Source organism: Zootoca vivipara, chromosome 4 (genome assembly GCF_963506605.1).
Source record: "Zootoca vivipara chromosome 4, rZooViv1.1, whole genome shotgun sequence".
Lineage (NCBI taxonomy): Eukaryota > Metazoa > Chordata > Lepidosauria > Squamata > Lacertidae > Zootoca > Zootoca vivipara.
In genome coordinates this window covers 62,728,230-62,736,066 of record NC_083279.1, presented here as the reverse complement: position 1 = coordinate 62,736,066, position 7,837 = coordinate 62,728,230, and positions in this window count along the sequence as shown.

Below are 7,837 nucleotides of genomic sequence, written 5' to 3'. Positions count from 1 at the left end.
CTTTAAGTAGATAGTGCAGATGTGGACTCAGTTAGTCTCACTTCCTTTTTTGCTGTGCTTTCTAGGAAAAGGTATGGTATATCCACCTCTATATCTAAGTGGTGGTGTTGTTTTGCCCCACCGCTTTACCTGGGAAAACCTGTATTTTACTACTGAATTGGAAGAAATGGGAGTCCACAGAAACCCCAATTATTGTTTGCTCCAGTTCTCCATACAGGGGAAGATGCAAATGTTGAACTTTGGCCTGTATGATCTTAATCACATTTCTGGCTTGCTTGACCTGACTACAAAACTCTGTTTTGGAGGCAGGGAGTCCTTGGATCTTCACTCTCTGTCGACTGTAATCAATGTTCATGCAATACCTATTGTCTTTATTTCTTCTGTTTCATCCAATTCCTCCACAGTTAGTGGCTGGCCTATTAAATTGCACCAGGGAGTCCTGTGGAGAAAAGTTGTAGTGCAAACCTTTTTATATGTCCTGCTGGATTTTCAATTAAAAGATGTGTATACTTTGTAGGCCTGGTGCCATTAGCGATATTCAGGATCCTGATTTCTCCATGCCACTGAAGTAGGGCATATTTGTTTGCACATTACTTTGGGCTTTTTCTCTTTAAACAAGGCCCCTTGGGTGGTATTCAACCACATTTTACTCAAAGTAGACCCACTGAAATTAATGACCTTAACTAACTTGCGTCTACTAATTTCAATGTGTATACTCTGAGCAAAACCTAGTTGTGTACCATCCTTTGTCTTCACTGTACCTTATGCAAGCTGTAGGTTACCCACCCATGTGTTAAGTCTGGGAGGTTGAGATTCATCTTAGAGCTTTTAAGATATCTTGCACAAAGGATCATTGTAATGTAACTGCAAGCTTTCAAGGCTTGTTTGACCTTCTACACCAGTGTCAAACAATGAGTCGAGATAGCTAGAAGTGGTTATTTATTTTATGCTATGACTATCTTGATGTATGTTGGTAAATAAACCTGTTTTGATAAGTTGCACATGTTTTGCCCTTGGGCATTAACGAGGCAGCTGCCTTTGGAAACGGACTGCTTTAATTACTTGGTTTCCTGTGTTTTAAAAGATCCTTCTGTTCATTGGCGTCCAGAACCCAGGCAGATAGACAGGCCTAACCATTGTTTTTCCCATAGCTTGGAGCAGGGGTAGGCAACCTAAGGCCTGGGGGCCGGATGCGTCCCAATCGCCTTCTCAATCTGGCCTGTGGACGGTCTGGGAATCAGCATGTTTTTACACAAGTAGAATGTGTCCTTTTATTTAAAATGCATCTCTGGGTTATTTGTGGGGCATAGGAATTCGTTCACCCCCCCCCCCAAAAAAATAGTCCGGCCCTATATTTTTCAAAATATAGTCTGGTCTGAGGGACGGTGGACCGTCCCACGGCTGAAAAAGGTTGCTGACCCTGGCTTGGAGGGTGGTAGCTATGCCCTGGTGATGGCTGCTGATATTAGTTTTTGCTTTCTTATATGGGCTCATGAATGACCTTGAGCTCACATGCTCACTCCTAGCCTTCCTTCTTTCCCGGCCAAGGCCTGATTTTCTCCCACTCTTCCTTTCAGAAGCAAATCTTTGCTTGCTGTTATATCTGAGCTAGGCAAATTATGGTCGGCACAAACCATAGGTGACCGCAGTTCCAAATTGAAAACCCTAGTTTGATGAAGGCTTCCGGTATTCATTTGTAGACAGGCAGTGATGTGTGTAAAACAGGGATGGCTAACCTTTTTCAGCTCGAAGAAAAGGCCAGAGAGGCTGGAGCAACCACTGAAAATCACTTCTAGGGGTGGGTGGCGTACATGCGGCCCAAGGGCCAGCAACTCCTGGTACAAGACATAGTTTGGAAATAATCACAGACTCTACTTTTGCCACAAACAGGATGTCGGGGAGGGTGCAAGAGGAGGGAGGAGAGGGAAGAAGGAGCATGCAAGCCCCAAACCCAATCATGTAACATTAAAAGCATGGTTTGCCATTAAAATCCTACTAGGGTGTTCATAATAATAATAATAATAATAATAATAATAATAATAATAATAAATTTATTATTTATACCCCACCCATCCGGCCGGGTTCCCCCAGCCACTCTGGGTGGCCTCCAACAAAATACTAAAATACAGAAATCCATCAAACATTAAAAGCTTCCCTAAACAGGGCTTTTATCAAACATGCATTATCAAATGCATGAAGGGGCCACTGGGAAATCACAGGGTTAGGCCCATTCATTTGACCTTCCTGCACACACCAGCAGTATCTCGCAGCTGATGTGTGATTGGCTGAGTGTGAAAGTAGCTACTTCAAGACCTTGGGAATAGAAACCTTGACTAATCAAAGTTTCCATCCCCAAATTGAAAACCCTAGAGCATAGGAGGCAGCCTGATTCAGACTAAGCTGCATCGTGCATTGCCTGGGGTTTGTGGCCAGTGTGCATGGTGTCATCTAGGGAACTGGGCTGCCCCCTCATTCATTTGGTACCACAACATAGGTAAAAAGGGCTTATGTCAGACTTGAATCTTAGACTCTGGGTGGACTTTCTCAAAGTAACTCTTTCTCAAAGTAACTATCTTGCAGATTTTTAAAGGTGGCTAATCCATAGCACCACCCCAAATGCCCAAAGTCACTCTTGTTTCCACATAGCTTCCTATTTATGTGTATTACTATAAATAAGAATGTATTTATGCATGGGCGTACCTAGCACAGGGCAGGGGGGCAACTGCCCTCCTAGAAGCAGCCGTGGGCGAGAGTGGCGCTGCCGACAGGCAGAGGCGGAGGCAGAGCACAGCTCGGCAGAGCGCGAGTTCGGCGTTCCTGCCCACTGCGTCGCGCCCTCCCTCCAGCTCCCCGTCGCTCCCTCCGGCAAGGCCAAGCGTGGCGGGGAACCAGAGAGCGCAACGGGAAGCTGGAGGACGCGGCGGGTAGGAACGCTGAACTCGCGCTCTGCCCACCAGCCCCGCCGGCAGCGCTGCTCTTGCCCATGGCTGCGCACTCCACTGGGGTCCTGGCCATAGTGCACCGGGGGCAACCCGGCGGGCCAGAGCAGGCGCCCTGGCTGCGTGCTGTCAGTGGAGCCCCGGCGCCTCCGACTGCAAAAGCTTCACGGCGCCTAGGTGAGACTGGAGTCAGTTTCACCTGGGCTCCATAGCCCCACCCACGTTCCCACTTTGTGGCCCCTCCCCTCCTGTGCCTTGCCCCTGGGTACGCCCCTGTATTTATGCTCCGCATAGCTCAGTTGGTTTGAGCGTGGTACTGATAATACTAAGGTTGCAGGTTCAATTCCCGTATGGGACAGCTGCATATTCCTGCATTGCAGGGGGTTGGACTAGATGATCCTCGGGGGTCTCTTCCAATTCGATGAGTCAACCCAGCCAACACTGAAAATCCAAAGTAACGTATTTGGGGCTTGTCGCTGATTTTCATTTTCACCATTGGTTACTAGGGTTCCAGTTATTGCAAGTTTAAATTTAATGCTCAGCTGTGACAGAGTTGGGGCTAAGGGTGGGGACATCATGGCTAACTTTACCCCAACACCAGCCCTCTCTTCTCCATTTTGCACTCTGGTGGAGGGAGCGGATCCCAAGAGGATTACACTTCTGCAGCCTCCAGGTGCCCCTCCCCCTGAGAAATGGTAGCTTGCCCCCAGAGGCCTCTGCAGTGGGAGTTGCACCTGAAGGAAGATGCAGCATGTGGCCCTGGCTGATTTACCTTCTGCCAGCAGGTACTTCCTCCACTAGGAAATGGGATACTTGCTCAGGGTCTCATTACAATGGTGGGTTCTCTGCCAGTCTCACCTTGGTGAGTGTCTGACCTTGTTGATCCTTGACACTAGTCTTGCCAGGAGAGTAACTTAAGAGGAAAGCATTCATCCCCACCAATTTTGGAATTCTCGTAGAAGGGATTTTCTACATGGCCAAATTAAGAGAGGATTTTCCTGCAAGGGGAAGAGCCCGGACTGGCAAGGGAAAGAAAGGCCATCACCAAAGCAAAAATGATCATCGTTTTTGTTGTGAATATGGAATATAAAGCTCTTAGGCTGTTGGCACCAACCTAATTTTGCAGTCAGCCAAGAGCGCTGCAACCAAGTACTAAGCTGTTGAGTGATGCTGTTAAATCTCAATGCTTCAGCTGTGGGTTGCTTCTTGTGATTTTGCTTTTACTCAATGGCTCTCCTGGGGCTTCTCCATGATGTCTAGAATGATGCGTCTTAACAAGAGCTAGCAGAGGATAAGGACATCTCTGGAGAGGACATCAGTGAAGTGATGTGTTTTAGAAAATACCCATCAAAATTTAGCGAGACTGAATTTAAGCTGATCAAATGCATTTTGCAGTCCAAATGACACTTCTAATTTTGTAATATTTTTTTTTCAATGTTCACTTTTGTCCAGTATAGGATAAAGATAAGCAACAACTTATCCATATTTGATTCTCTCCTTCTTGGGTTGCTGTGGGGCCTTCTGTGTTGTGACACCCAGAGTCCAGCAGTATTGAGGGGTCCTCCACTAGACCCAAGGAACTGATGGATTCTTACACTACCTTGCCTTTTCAGTGATGCAGGGAGCACATCAGGAAGACCTCCCATCTTCAGGCCAAAGGACGGGGCCTTTTAGAGTTCTTTGTGCCCTGACAAAGGGAGATGGATGGAGCATAGAACAGGTGAACTGGCGACAAAAGGCCTCAATTTACACCCACCCTTTGTTGGTGGGTCGTAACTGCACCATACATTTAAAGCACATGGCCTTCCCCAAAGAATCCTGGGTACTTTTGTTTACCCCACACAGAGCACCCTCAACTACTGTTCCTAGGATTCTTTGGGGGAAGCCACTTGCATTAAATCTATGGAATTGGTGTAACGTTGCTCTCTGGGAGCTCTCCTTGGTGCTGCGATAACCAGCCTGCTTCGCTCCATGAGCTCCTGCTCAAGGCCAGAATAGGACCCAGCACATGCGGTTGGATTCCAGTTTCCATCAGTCTCAGTTGGCATGACCAGTTATTAGCTATGATGGCAGTTATAGCCCAATAGCATCTACCTTTCTTGTGATATTGCTGCAAGATTTCTCTAGGCCAAGGTATCTCTGAATCTTTTTCAGCCCAAGGATTCCCTAAGTCGCATGCCTTATCCCAGCTGAAGCACATATTGGGCAAAAGCAGTTAATGGGGGGCATGTAGCAGATCACACCATACATTGAATTTGCCAGACATATCCGGGATGCGTCAGAAATAGCGTCCAGACAGAATGTCCAAAAATCGGTAAAAATGACCGGGAAAACCCTGTCGTATGGCAACCCATGTCAGAAGTGTTGAATTTTTGTGTGTGAATTTAGGGGGGGCAGCTTTTTAAAAAAGCTATAGCAACCCTACAGCACATTTGAAGCACATTCTTTCCTTCAAAGAATTCTGGGCACTGTAGTTTGTTAGGGATTGCTGGGAAGCTATAGTTCCCAGAATTCTTTGAGGGAAATAATGTGCTTCAATTTTGCTTTAAAGTTATAGTGTGTATGCAGCCTTAGTATGGAAGGTTCCTATGTCGTCACCAGTTTCCTCTGTGGAGGTTTTCCCACACAGTAGCATAGATATGTGTGGCAAGGCACTGGCCTGCATAATAGCAGCTGTGAAGAGGCCAGGTTTTGGGTAGCAACAGGACCACCTGCGTAGTAGCAGGAATGGATCTTGAGTGAGGATCTATCAGTGGCTAATAGAGAGACAGATGGCAAGATCCCTAGCAAGGTAAAGCCATCAAGATCATAATGTGTGTAAAAGCAACAGGAGTGGTCAAAGAGCAAGTCATTTATGGCTTTAAACACTAATGTGAACATCTTGAATTGGGTCTAGAAACAAACTCTAACTTGCAGAGATTTGTTTCCATTTTGGTAAATAATAAAACATACGAGTTAGATTTCCAGAAGAGCCCAGAGGTCACAGATTCTCAATTTTTGTTCTTAAATTACACCCAGAAGACCAGCAAGCCTTTCCAACACAAGCGAGTCCTCTTTTTATTCTCTGGGTGGTTTCCTTGGAAGAATTCTCAAGATGGCCAGTGGATTGCCTCTCAGTTGCCAATCAATAAGAAATGATTTACTTGCTCTATTTTGCCTTTTCACACTACAGAGCTTCCAACAAGCCACACTGGGCATAATGGAATATCAGAAACAGACCACTCCTGTGGCTTGTGAGTCACCCCAAGCTATTAGCAATCACTACAGATTGACCTTTTAACAGGCTTTCTTATCTCCTTGCATTTGGCAATTTGCTGCTGCCTTGTCAAGGGGTCCTGCTCCAATTCATTCCATTCCAAGACTTCCAGCCACATCCAAGAAGACAATAGCTAAAAGCTTCTATGGATGCAGATTCTCAGCCCCTCAGGCTCACTTAACCAAAGAGCTGAGTGCATAAATAAAATATTGCATTCATGGAAAAAAGATGTAGCCCTTACCTTCTCCTCTTTAAAGGCCTTTGCCTTCCAGGGTTCTCTCTTTGGGAGTCTGTGGCTTCATTGTGTGTGAGCCAGAACAAAGCCAGATGTTTAGCAATTGAAGTGGAGTGGTTAATGCAGTGTGGGTGAATGTGGGCCGGAGTCCATCATTTGCTTTCTATTGTTTGATATGGAAGGACGTCAATGTCACTGATAGACTTGGATCAGAAGTGCTCCTGGAAGACAATGATGTTAAAAGAGGGTCTTGCTTCTCCCTTAGCCACAGCTTTGGATTTGTGGCTCTCTCTCTCTCCTTGTTGCTGCTTTGATTGTAGGTCACATCACTACAAAACTCCAAACTCTGGCTTTGTCTGTTGAGGTGGGGACACCCATTTGCCATCTCACACTGATCCCCTTAATCTCCCTTAATCACCCAGGGTATCACTTCACCAGGAGGCTAGCCTGGCTATTCCAAGAATTAGATGCCTTGATTAAATTCTAACACTCACTGGATCCAGGGATTGGGGAGTCTGGCACACAGCTTAACACTCAAAACTCATAACACTATGAAAGCTCACTTCTTGCACTGTTCCATAAAGAGGGTCAGAATCCTTGGGAGGCAATTGAAATGTTCAATGAAACATCCTGCCTTCTGTTTGCATGATTTTGGCACTGATTCTAGTGTTTGTGCCAAGCATCACACAGGGGGCTTATTGGAGTGAAGCAGACATTTCTTTCCCTTGAAAAATGTACCGCATCAAAGTTGCAGTCCTGTACATGCTAACTGGGAAGAACTCCTATGAAACAGAGATAAACTTCTGATGCCTATAATTGTGCAGCACAGCTTGGGGTAATAGATGTTAGTAAGGTCCACTGAGTCAGATCATGGACTTGATCTGATCCCTAATTTACCCTTCCGGTCCTTGGGAGACTAGTAGGGAGGCTGAATTAATGTGGGGTGCCCTCTTGGAGAGAAGGCCTATATTTCTTTAAACATTGAGGGAGGAATTTATACCTGGTACCTGTAGTTACTGTCCACCCCCCTTTCCCTGTGCTTCATAGGGTGAAAGGAATCTGGATCAATGTGGTTCAGATGGCAACCAGAGCATGTGGGAAGGAACGTATGGAATAAAGTGGTATTTTGTCTGCCCCCCCCCCAAATAACTGGATCTCCTCAAGACTGTAATAATGGCAGTGTGGGGCATGCTGCAGAGAATGTTTATGAGGTTGCAATTCTGTCATTCTCTTGGCTCCCTGGGCCAAAGCTGCTTAATTTCTTGCTCTGTTCAAGTCTGATTAGGGATTTGCTGTAATTCTGGGTTGCTTAAGTGATGGATAACTAATCTGCAGGGCAATCCTGTACATGTACAAGGCAGAGGTAAGCTGCCTTGAGTTCCATAGGACTTATTCCCACCAGCAGAG